This window comes from Gopherus flavomarginatus, unplaced genomic scaffold, assembly GCF_025201925.1.
Source record: "Gopherus flavomarginatus isolate rGopFla2 unplaced genomic scaffold, rGopFla2.mat.asm mat_scaffold_67_arrow_ctg1, whole genome shotgun sequence".
In the NCBI taxonomy this organism is placed as follows: domain Eukaryota; kingdom Metazoa; phylum Chordata; order Testudines; family Testudinidae; genus Gopherus; species Gopherus flavomarginatus.
This window is the reverse complement of record NW_026115140.1, coordinates 912,996-926,490: the sequence shown is the minus strand read 5'-3', so window position 1 is coordinate 926,490 and position 13,495 is coordinate 912,996.

Here is a 13,495-nt window from a genome sequence, read left to right as displayed (position 1 = left end):
ACTTTGTATTCCAAGTTGAACAAAACAAGTATCTGCATTTTAATTTAACCTTTTTGTTTGATTTTAAACTAGATTATTTTATAAAAATATTAAACACAAAAATTCCGGCCACAAGACAAACACCACAAGACAGAACATAGAACACAAAACATAATTTCTATTGTGCCAGTAAATGCATGGTACGTTGAATGCTGTTTAGCTGGCATCAGTTTTCTCTGATTATCTGAAAGACAAAAAAACAGAGGTCTACCCCTTCTGGGCAGACAATCATTGCTTAAAATAGACAAATACCCTTGTTGATTTCAGGAAAAACAGAGGAATTATCCCATATTTTATGTGTTTCATAGGCAGCCCAGGTTTCAGTGGCTCCTACCTTATCAGTTAGATAATTTGCATGAATACAGATGCTTTCTGGCTTGCTTTTTACTTTTAACTCTTGCTTTCAAACACTGAAAGAAAACATCACTACTTATAGTGCCCTTACAGCCTAATAAAATTTCAATTACATAGCACTATATACATTCTTCAGCTAATTTAACTAAATTCTAAATGATTGCAATTAACAATTTCTTTGCCTCAATTTATTTACAAACATTTCAAAGACACCAAGAACTTTCCTCTTTAGCATTTTTACAAAGTTCAACTGCTGTTTCCTCCAGCAACTACAGAGTTAACTTCTCACTCTCCCTTAAATCACTTGCTTGTCTCCCAACAGCCACTTTTATCAACTCAAATCACCATTCCAAGTAAGTTCTGGGTATTTGAAATCCCCATGCTTACACTTACTTACTCCTTCCTTCCACTACACCCTTAAAGTTTTCCAACCTGTTTTCCAATCTCTCTGTCTGTTGCCTGCCCGCCTGGGCCCGATCCTGCTTTTCTCACTGAACCGTCCCTTCCATAGGCACCAACTTCTTCCACTACCAGTTTAGCTAGGAGGGTGGGCTTCTCAACTAGCCCCCCACCCCTCCTGGTCTCTTCCCTTAAACATTCTTACTCACAAGACTACCCGAGTCCTCCTTCATGAGGATTGCCACCTAGACGAAGACACATGGCCCATTGGGCAAAGGCCATTTACTTAACATATAATTTGAAGGACTACTCTTAGAGGGTTTACCCAGAGACTCATTCATCTGTTTGACACTTAAACAGAAAAGAGAATTACACAGAGAGCAGAGGGAATTACAGTCTAAGCCAGACTTTCCCACTTCTATACACTGACCGCTACAGGGGACAGGACAGAAGGATCTCAATTTAACCTCAGAGCTGTCTCGCACACATGGCTTCCACTCCGAGGAATTACGAACAAGAGGTTCAGTTCCACCCACACTCCTAACACCCAAATGAACAGAGAAAAAAAAACAACAACAGTAACTGGTTAAATAGAACAGAACCAGAACCAAATAGTGTTTCCTTATCCTATTAGGACTCACTTTTACTCATGCAGTTCTCAGCATATAACACCAACAGTACCAAGCAAAGCAAACACAAAATAACAAGGGTAAAACAAATAGATGGTGTAAATTCTGCAGGGCTCCCCCCTTCTTAATTGCTCACCAAACTGTGACAAATTTCTGTTACCAATCTATCCCTCATGTCAGATGATCAGGCTGACACTACAGGATCGTTGGGGGAAGATAAAGAAAACACACCATATAACTGAATTTTAAAGCTTCATTAATAAAATAATAAAACAACAACGGAGAGTGTTGGGAACGCTCTCACATCACTCAGGAAAATATTAATGCCCCAAGCCCGAAGCTCCTTTCATACTTACACACGTACGTCCAGACTGGCCACTTCTGTGTATAATGTTCAGAGGAGGGGGAGAGGTGGAAGGGAGATTATCCTGTATACAGCTTGTCCAGAATTTCCAACATGCTTCTGCTCTTGGGAGGGCTGTTCTTTTACACCCTGGAATCTCCTGCGGCGTCTCTTTCAGAGATTCCAGTCCAGGTCGGCTGCCTGTGGCTTCTTTGGTGTCACCAAGCCACACCGACTCCAGGGTCACAAAGGCACACTGTTGGATCTTACTGGACAGTTAAGCTTTGCAAATGTAATTTCAGTTCTGTAACTTGTATTTCCTTTGCTTCGCCTCTGTCTATATTTTTTCCTTCACAGCCAGCTGGGGCCGAAAGCAGCCCCTCCCTGCACCAAGCACAGTCCGCGCCGATTCCTGACCCTGAACGCAGAGCACCCCCCTCCTTCCATCCCGGGGCCAAGATGATTTTTAAATTAACCCGTTCCTTATGTCTTTTTCTTTCTTTTTCTCTTTCCCATTAAACATTCTAGTAGCAATGCTAACTACTTCAGACAAACTTTTCCCTTGCGTACCATCTGGATGCTTTCTAAATCTTTTTGCAATATCCTTTGCACATTGTGTACATGAAAACCATTTTAACCATCTCCTTTCCATGATCAGTTTCAGGATTTAAATTCCCATGCTTTTTAACTTCACAAATCAGTCGAGCACAAAAGTCAGAGAGGTGCTTATCTGGATGCTGAACACAAGCAGTCACCTTGCTCCAATTTGGAGTAGCCTCCCCTGCATCTCTAATACCATTCAAAACAGCTTTTAAAAATCCATCCAACTTTGTCTTTTGAGCTGGATTATTGGGATTCCAGTTAGGGTCAGTAATTAGCCAAGGTGCATTCAAATGAGCTGCAGATTTTTCTTTTACTTTTTGTCTTTCATCTTCTGTCATGAGAGTATCTAATAACTGATTTACATTTGCCCAAGTGGGCACATGAGTGAAAAAGATTGTGCAGAACATTCTTTCCACTGCCTCAGGATTGTCTCATAAGTGAGGCATAGTGCACTGCCAGTTAAACAAATTTGAAGTTGCAAACAGGGTATGGGTAAAACCATCTCATGTTCCCCAGCAACCAGTAGAACCAGATAAGTTCTCAATGAGGCTTGTAATATCAGAGGTGTCTCAGAAACATTCTCTCTCATGGAGTTAAGTAACCTAGTGGGGGTCCACAAGGGCAAGGACAAGGGCTGCTGTAATATTGGGGGTGTTTGAAAAGCAGTCCCTGACCAAGTTTGCAAAAGGCTGGCTGGAGGCTGCACAGAGGGGGTGAGGCTGCCTGATTCCTCTGAAGATGAGGGAACATCACTCTGAGCTCCCCCTTGATTCTCCTCTGTCCCTGAACTGTCCCTAACCTGCTTTTGAATCCTTGCACTCCATCAGACGGGGAAGAACAGGAACAAAATTGTCCTCCTCCCGGTGCGGCTCTGGTGCATATGGTGGGTGATTTTTTTACAAGAGCTCTCCATACAAACAGCTTCAAAAGCTACCCATCCCTCCATGGGTTTATAATTATACCATACAAACAAGTAATCCATTTGTCTCGGCCTAAGATCAACCAAAATATCCCTTAAGGAGTTCCTCCTATCTGTGGAAAAGGTTTCACCCACCGGCCAGTCTCTAGTTGGGGACAAATGAAAGGTAAATGATGGCCATTGGATCCAACACAGATTTCTCATCTTAAATTTAACTAGATCAGCTGTCTCAGAAATCTCTTTCCAATCTCTAAGTATCAGAGACAACGGGGCATCCCCCGGGCACTTACTGCCAACTTGTCTCATTTTAATGAAGGGACTCTAACCCCTCTTCATGAAGGGACTCTAACCCCTCCTCCCCGGGTCGAGGTAAAGGGACTCTAACCCCCACCTCCCCGCGTCGAGCGCTCGCTTACCTCTCCAGGGACTTGAACACCTGGACTGAGACTCAAACCCAGGCTGGGACTCTAACCCAGACAACTTGGATCCTGTGCAAACCTGGACTGGAACTCTAACCCAGACCTGGACTGGGACTCTAACCCAGACCTAAGTAGTCAGGGACCCTAACCCCGACAACCTGGACCCTACTCAATGGGTAGGTGGACGTTGCTGGATTTCCAAGAGTTTCAGCTGGTTCACAGAACACGCCTTATCGCCAACGCAGAGATCAGATCACCAGGCAAGGCTCCTCTAAACTGGAGGATGCGCGCTGCGTTGCCTCAGGGTCCGATCCCCCGCCGGAGAGTCAGACGGGTCCCGGCGGAGTCGCCAAAGATGTCAGGGACTCTAACCCAGACGGCAAAGTTCGTTGTCTGACCGCGAGAGAGACAGGCAACACCAGCAAGGTCCGATCAAAAGCTCTTTATTGACAAGTGCACGCATCAATAGAGAGCAGCTCGTCTCCAGAGAGAACCAGCCTGCTCTTTACATCTTAGTACAAGCCTATATAGACAGTTCCGTCGAGTCATAAATTATTCACTGGAGCAACCCACCCCCTTCTTCTAACAACTAGAAACTAGACACCTTTAGTATACATGCATGCCTAAAGTTAGAAATGTAGGGGAGTTAAAAACAAACAAAGAACAAAACCAGGGAGCGAAAACAAGGAGGCTGGGAAACTAGGACTCTTATCAGTTCTTCGAAGGAGCTGCCCGAACACAGCACATCTGGTACTATGCCAGGAATGCAGCTTCTCTCTTATCTCACTTTTTCCCAGCGCTTGTGAGACATGCTGCTGCTTCTCAGTGTTTTCCACTCAGGGATTACCCACAAACCTCTGTTAGCCTGACTTTGGTCAGGTTGGCATACCTGGTTTTGTCTGCTATATCTTTATTCAGGCCTAACAATTATAATGTCACAGTCTCGGGGAGTTGACTGCTGCAGCTCCCCGTAGACTCTGCCTGCGCCTCTCACCGAGCTGGAGTACAGCAGGCGAGGGGAGAGCACTCAATGTATTGCATCTACACTAGACGTGATATATCAACCCCCGCTGGATCGATCGCTGCCCACCGATTCGGCAGGTGGTATAGACATACCCCGAGTATCTGGTGATCGGAGCTGGACCCCCGAGGGGGACACATTGAAGGAACTCAGGGGTTAAGGTGCCTCTATTGTCAACTGTCAGGGCTGCTGTGGCTCAGAGGAGGGTGCCTGACTGCCTGGCAGGCTTAGGCGCCGCAAGCCTTGGAGGTGGGAGAAGTGAAGCGGCCACGGCGTGCTCGGGGTGCTCGTGCTCGGAGCAGGGGTGAGCTCGGGCGACGGGGGTGCCGCAGGGCAGAGCAGGAGAGTTGCCACAAGAGGGGAGCCTCAGGGTGGAGGGGGGAGCTGCCACGGGTGGGGCGCCTCAGGGCAGGGGTGCGGGGGGGGGGAGGGTGCAAGGTGGAAGTTTCGCCTAGGGCATGAAACTTCCTTGCACCGGCCCTGCCCCACGCCCTGCCTGCAGCCAGCCCTGCACCCCCTGCCCTGCCCTGCCGGCAGTCAGCCTCTGTCTCCAGCCAGCCCTGCACCTTCTGCTTTGCCTGCACCAGCCGCATCCTCCCTGCCCTGTCTCCAGCCAACCCCTGATGCACCCCCCTGCCTGAAGCCAGCCAGCCACGCAGCCCTTGCCCTGCCTGAAGCCAGACCCTACCTCCAGCCAACCCCACATCCACTGGTGCCCTGCACTTCCCAGGGCAGTAACCCTGCACATCTGCTTCAATGAGGGGGGCAGGGAGCAGCTGGGACCCACACATGTGCACACCCTAGGGTGACCAGACAGCAAGTGTGAAAAATCGGGACGGCAGTGGGGGGTAATAGGATCCTAGATAAGACCCCAAAATTCGGACTGTCCCTATAAAATTGGGACATCTGGTCACCACAGCACACCCCCAGGACTCCTGAGTTCCATTGCTGGGTTTCCTATTGGTTCCTCTGCTGGTTGTTTTCCTTTTTCTGGGGACTTTGGGCAAGTTGCTCCCCACTCTCGGGCTCTGTCCCCAGCAGTCAAATGGGGATTTCATACCTTCCCGCTATTGGAAAGTGCTGGGAGAATCCCCCAGCAAAAGCTGCTCTGACAGTGCTAAGCAGCATCTGACCATTCAAGGTCGGAGCTCACTGCCCAGGAGGAGTGCTTGGCTCTGGGGTTTCACTTCAGCCCAGTGTAGAGAGAGAGCCCTAACCATGGAGTTTGGCTCAAGAAGACCAAGTCTCCAATTTGTTAAGGGTGTTTTGAATTTCAATCCTGTGCTCCAAAGTGCTTGGTGTCAGTTGTAAACTTTAGGAGCATGCTCTCCACTCCATTTTCCAAATCATTCATGAAAATATAGAATAGTACCTGACACCGGACTGATCCCTGCCAGACCCACTAGGTTCACCCTCCCCGTTGGGCAGCTAAACATGGAGAAGGGCTCCTGGAGTCTTGGCTTTCAAACAGCTCTGCACCCACATTACACTGATTGCAGCTGGACTACATTTCCCTCGTTTGCTTCTGAGAATGTCCTATGGGACTGTGTCGAAAGCCTTAGTAACACCAAGCTAGATCCCATCTATTGTTTACTCACCTCTACCAGGCCCAGAACCCTGCCAAAGAAGGAAAGAGGATTGGTTTGGAATGATTTGTTCTTGACAATTCCACGCTCACTAGTCAGAAGAACCAAATCATCCTGTAGGTGCTGCTGACAAACTGAGTGTTTAAGAATGTATTGCAGGATCTCTCCAGCTATGGCAGTCAGGCTAGCTAGTCTGTAAGTCCCAGAGGTCTTTTTGTTCCCCTTTGAAAGATAGGTCCTGTCTTGTTCATGGATGGGAAGATGTTCTTTTTCAGGGGTCTCAGACGAGAACTGGGGCACAACACCTGGTTTGTTAAGGCCACAAAAACGGAGGCAGGAACCTCTTCTCTGCTGCTGGCAAAGAACCACAGGTACCTAAAAGATAGGGACTCACATCTTTGAATGGGCTTTAAAAAGGCAGTGGTTAATAAGTTTGGCCCCGACCATTTCTTGTTTCCACAGACTAGACATTTTAGCAAACTTTAGAATTCCTTGGTGCTAAACACTGTGAAACTCCCCTTTCTCCTTCACAGAGGGCTTTAATACCCCTTATCTCACTTGGGCTCTAAACTGCCCATAGTTCGAGAACTGTTCCTGTTCCGATTGGACAGATGGGAGAAGGGAAGTGACCTACCCAAGGCCTACACAACAAGGCGATGGCAGAGCCAGAAAGAGAAGCAACCAGTTCTGACTCCTGTTCTAACAGATGAAAACACCCCAGAGCCCAGGAATCGAGATGGTGGGAAAATTTCATTCAAACCGTTTCTGTCCGAAAATCCCATTTAGACTAAACCAGTTTGTTTCTCAGAATCATAACAAGTGGGATGAAAGATCTTTGCAAAAATATTTTCTTGCAAAACAAAAGCATCTCCTCTTTGTCAGAGTGTGTTAAATTGTCTCCTCGCACACAAAGAGGAGACACTTACATCTCAACCATTAGATAAGATGCTTCAATCTGAGCTAAGTCGTTGCTACTATTAACAATTTCAAAATAAAAAAATACAAATAAAATAGACTATTTCAGCTAATCTATTATGTCATAATCTGGGAAACTTCATATTATGCACTACTTCTAGTGACACTCCCAAATGGATCCGCATCCTTCACCCACCCTGAGGTAGGTAAGAGCGGATCATTATTATCCCTACTTGAAAGAGGGAGAAGCTCAGGCTGAGAAAGAAGAATTGACTTGTCTTAGGTCACACAGCCCGTCAGAGGCAGTGTTGGGAATAGGACCGAAGAGCCCTGATTTTCAAACAAACCATCGGATCTTGAATTTCAGACATTGAATGACCTGAATACTGTGCTCTCAGATGAGCTCCAGACCAACAACAGTAATTATTCAGCAAGTATTTGAGGAGAACTGCAATGTTAGAGGGAATCATCAACTGCTCAGAGACAATTAATGCAGAGAAGCAGCAAAATTAATCAAAGATAGAACTGGTTCTGACTTATTTACTTGATCTTAAAAGAGAACAACAAGGACCTGAGTCTCCTCCCTGTCAACATCCCCCTGCTCAACCAATCAGGGTAGAGACGGAGGACGGGAGGCTGAGGGTTCTCACCAGAGAGCCCAAAGGATGGCCCAGGTCACCGGTGGGGATCACTGCCCGAGCACTATTTCAGTCCCACATTTTTGGGTGGACCTTCCATAGTGGGAGCTGCAGAGGACTTCCCTGCAACACACACACACACACCTCCGTCCTGTTGTTGGGAAGGGAACAGGAGAAAGGACAAAAGAAGCAAGAGAAGAAGAGGAGGGAGGGATGGAGGAAGAGGTGAAACAAAAAGGACAAACCCTAATGTCCCCAGCGATTCTAAGGGACAAAATCCCAGGTGCGCAATAAAATTCTGCCTCCTTAAGCTCGTGTTTTCCATGCCTAGAATTCACTTGTCACCAGATAGATCAGACTGAACAGGTTTCAAACCTCCAGGAGGCTCTTACCTTCTAAACAGGGACGGCTGTTTTCTAGTAAAATCACTACAAGGGAAGGAGGAAACTCGAAAGAGGTTCCTCCTGGCGCTCACGTCCATGACCCCAAATAATCTCTCAGTCCTCAAAGAGAGACCTGGAGAAGGAAACGTGCTGAAGCAAAGCCACAGAGGTCTCTGAGGTTTCCCTGGCCCCTCGCCCCTGTCCTGCCTGGCTGATGTCAGCATCTCTCTGTGAGGTCACCACCTCCCCACCACCTTTGACCAATAGTCTGAGGTCCTGCAAAAGGCCTTTGTGATGTCACTGCCACACCCCTCCCTTGCTGGGCTAATGTCCTGCCCCTGGCCAGGCACTTTGGAGGTTTGAGCTACTCCCTGTGGATCACCCCACTCAAGGAGCGTTCGTTCTAGGCAGCAAGCCGGCTAGACAGGAAAACATCAGACGCTGCTCCCAATGCTACACTCAGTTTTTCAGAAATTAGTCGACTTCATGGTCAGAAGACACCATTAGAGCATCTAACCTGCATATCACAGGCCTCCTGTATGACATAACAGCTACTTTGGGGGCAAACACATTCCAGAAAGGCATCTAGTCTTCATTAAATGACATCAGGAGATGGTGAATCCACCACTTTCCTTGGTAGCTTGCTCCTGTGGTGAATCATCCTCGCTGTTGACTATTGTGCCTCAGTTGTAATATGAATTTGTCTCTTTTCACTTTCCAGCCATTGGGTCTTGTTATGCCTTTCTCTGCTCCATTCAAGAGCCCGTAAATACCCAATCTTTTCTCTCCATTAAGGCCCTTCAACATTTCAATGAAATCACCTTTCAATCTTCTTTTGATAAGCTAAACAGGTTGAGCTCTTTCAATAGCTCACTGGAAGGCATTTTTCTCCAGCCCTCAGAACATTTGGTGGCTCTTTGCTGCCCTAGCTCCAATTTCACAACATCTTTTTCAAATGAGGATACCAGAACTGGAGGCAGTATAAAGGTTGTATAAAGGTAAAATTAAATAGGTTGCAGAGGAGTTTTTTTTAATTTCGGCTTTTGTTGCTAAAAATTTTGTCTCTCTGCGGTGAGAAAAAACACTCCCCGAATGCCAAAATTTGAGCCATGAAAAGCGGCAGTGTGAACAGCGCATCATAGGTGGAGCTGTGCTCCCGGTGACAAAGCTCCTGCCCCTCATTGGAGGTAGTTTGGCTTTGTTGCCGGGGAAGCTCTCTCTCAGCGATAAGGACGGCCACACAGCGCACCTTACAATGGCATGGTTAGAGTGGCACAGCTGCACCGTGGTAAGGTGCGCGGTGTAGACACAGCCTCAGAGCTGGGGAAAGCCGACAGGCGCTGAGGAGCACAGGGTTCAGACAGAGACATCCGTTAGGAGAGGAACTATTCACAGGGATTCTCTATAGCCTAGTAAGGTGGAGAGGATGGAAGATGATAATGTACAGGTAGGTTCTGATGAGAAACAGTGAAATGAAAGAGTCTCCCTCAATTACATCATGTAATAGCAGACAGCTAAAATGGGACACATTTTAGAAGTGCTTAAATACAAACGCTAAACGTCTAAGTACTAAGACTGGTGAATTTGAGTGCCTGGTATTGAGTGACGATATTGATAGAATAGGCATCACAGAAACCCTTGCACCCCCTCCTGCACCCACATGGGGAGACTGACCTGTGTGCATGGAGCAGCTGGCATTGCTGCCCCCCACTCCTCCCTGGAACGCTGCTCATCTGGGCACCCCTAGGGGCTGTGGGATGTGGGGGCAAGAAGTGAGATCATCCGAGCTCCCTGCATCCAGGTCACTTTCCTCAGCCGGGCTGCATAGCGGGAGGGCAGAGAGCAGCAGCTTCTGATGCTCCCCTCACAGCACAGCCCAAGTGGGAAAAGTGACCAGGACGCATGGAGCACATAGGGTTGCTCCTTACTCCCCTCAAACCTCTATGGACCCATGGAGGAGCATTGGGGCAGGGGAGAGCAGTGAGCACCTTTGCACTGCCACACGGTGCCCTTTGACCCCTGGAGCCCTGGGCGGCTATCGGGGGGCACCACCCCTAAGGCCGGCCAGGCTCCCCAGAACGAGCAGCAGAAAACACAGAGACTGGCCACACACTGAGCAGTGGTAGCCTGGGCGGCTCGTAATGGAGGCTCAGGGGGGAGGGGTGTCATAACATTTTTTCCCAGATTTGGACCTTAGCGTCCAAAATATGGGTGTTAGCATGAAAACCTCCAAGCTTAGTTACCAGCTTGGACCTGGTAAAGCTGCCACCAGCCAGGGATTTATACAGTGCCGGGCTCGCTGTGGTCTCCCCAAAACCTTCCCCGGGGGACCCCCAGACTCAGATGCCTTGAGTCTCACAACAAAGGGGAATAAACCATTTCCCTTCCCCCTCCTCCCCTCCAGGTGTTCCCTCCCTGGGTTCCTGGAGAGATATACAGAAGCAAGCTCCGTGAATCTAAACAGAGGGACTCCCCCCTCCCTGTTTCCAGTCCTGGAAATAGAAGTACCAAGATAGCTAATCTCTCTTCCCCCTTACCCAGAGGGTATGCAAAGTCAGGCTAGTAAATCTAACACAACGAGATTTTCCCCCTGACTTCTTCCTCCCACCAATTCCCTGGTGAGCTGCAGACTCAATTCCCTGGAGTCCCCACTAAAGAAAAAATCCAACAGGTCTTAAAAAGAAAGCTTTATATAAAAAGAAAGAAAAGGACATAAAAATGGTCTCTCTGTATTAAGGTGACAAATACAGGGTTATTTGCTTAAAAGAAAAAAATGAATAAACAGCCTTATCCAAAAAGAATACAATTTAAACATTCCAGCAACTACACACATGTAAATACAAAAAAAACCAATATAAACTTATTGTCTTATTATCTTTGTACTTACAACTTGGAAACAGAAGATTAGAAAGGCAGGAGATAGAAAAATCACTCTCATAGCCGAGACGCCACAGACACAAGACAAAGAACAAAGAACTCACACACAAACTTCCCTCCACCCAGATTTGAAAAAGTCTTGTTTCCTGATTGGTCCTCTGGTCAGGTGTTTTAGGTTACTGGTGTTACCCCTTTATAGGTAAAAGAACATTAACCCTTAGCTATCTGTTTATGACAAGGGGGCTCAGCCTCCCCAAACCTTGGCACTGCCAAGGGGACAGTGGGGCCCATGATCAGGGGCCCTGGCCAAGTTAGGTCCCCCTGGAAAAGTCTCCCCTATGTCAGCCCCAGGGCTGGAGGAGCTCCCACTCCCTGCTACAGCCCGGGGGCTGCAGCAGGGGCACAGAGCTTCTCTGGTCTCAGGGCCACAGCGGGGCAGGGGTAAAGGAGTGATAGGGTGGGGCTGGTGGGGGAAGGGGTGGAACAGAAGTGACAGTGGATGGGGCCATGGGTGGAAGGGGGTAGAGCCACAGACAGAAGGTAGGGGCATGGTTCTGGTGCTGGGGCCCCCACACTTGTTCTCCCTTTCCCGGGGGTTTGGCATCACTAGCCCCGGCTTAGCGAGTAGGGTTCAGTGGTCCCCATAATGTGGGGTGCGACTCCTAGGGGGACACAGAGGAACATTCATGGGGGCACCTCAGGACCTGAGCCAGCCCACATAGAGGGCAGGGAGGGAGCACCACTCTGCCACAGCTCTTCCCCAACCCCACCCTCAGCCTGAGACTCTGGCTCCCAGCCCGGCGTCGACCCCTTTACCCCTGTCCGCACCCCTCACCCCAGCAAGCAACAGCCCCACTCCTCCCAGCCCCGGTTCTTGACCGTGGCTTCCGAGGGGCCACAGCCATGGCTAAGAGGGCACAATGTGAAATGTTTGGGGACCACTGGTTTAGGGTGACGTCCTCAATCACTTCTCTGCAGTCCAATAAAAGCTATTCCTCACTCACCTACCCCTCCATCAGGACGGACTAGGTATGTTCTGCTGCCCTTCACTCATACAGGAAGGAGAATAACATTTCATTCCACTCAATCCTAAAGTCATTTGTAACCCAAGACCATCCCAAACTGGTCATTTTGGGGAAGCGGCCCCATCATGCTGCATAGCTAGGCAGAGTAGGTGTGTCTATGCAAACACGGTCTGTTCCGGAAGTCTTTCCCCAGCTCCTCACTAGGTGAGAGAGGGGAGCTCATTCAGACCCTGCTTTCGCTTAGTATTTAAAAACTCCTTAGTGTCCCTATCTCTGCCGGCCTTAGATTTCTCCTCCTGTCCGTTTTTTGACAGCTCAGATGAGGTGACCGAGTGGTTAAGGTGATGGACTGCTACCCCATTATGCTCTGCCTGCATGGGTTCAAATCCCATTCTCATCAGAGGCATTTAGTCTTCACCCTCCTTTATAGACAACCATCTCCCCCTTTGGTACAATAACAGATCAAACAATGTTGCTTGTGTTACCCAAAATTGGGTCAGTTAGTAAGCTTAGAGAGGACTAATAATGCCCCTCCCCCCCAGAGTTTGGCAGAAAGCAGCACATTTATTAGCTTGATAGCTAAGCTCAAAAGAAGGGATGGGGGAGGGTGTCACACTCATACTCACGCTCCCAGGACAGGCCTGGCAGTGGAGATGTCAGGATCCTTTAAGGTAAGTGTCCCACAGCGCAGCGATGGACGGTGCGATGAAGATCAGTCTCCCTGAGGTGCAATAGAATGTAACACAGCGAACCACTGGCCAGATGGGCCGGGTGAAGGGCATTCACTGGAGGTACAAAGGAGAGTGGGAAAGCCACTTCACAGGCATTCAAAGCGGGAAAGGACACAAGCTGGGGGAGTTTAACAGACCTTTTGAGCATACAGGTTATACAGAGCATACAGATCACTGCTGCTCCTACAACATGATAAGTTCTCAAGCAGCATGTTTCTTACTTTGCCCATCTGTCAATTTTGATGATTATTGATGGAAATATTTTGCCATTGGGTTGTGTGTTTACACAGAAATTGACATTTACCAACAAATACACAATTCTTCCAAGCCTGCCTAGTCTGCAGTTGATGGGTTTAGAGGGACACATTCACTCTTCCAGGTCCCCATTCCAGGCCTGTGCTCTCCAGGTTGTCAACTTCCCGCACTGCTGGGATCCTTCCCTCATCTCCCCCCAAACCACTGCCCCACCCCCACTTCTGGGGTCCCCTCCCTACACTGTCTAACTCCACTGCTGGCAGGATCCCTTCCTGTTCCTTTCATTTCCTGCCTCCACTCTGGGCAAAAGCTCTGCACTCTTCCCACACCAGAAGTTGAACCCAGGCCACCTGGGTGAA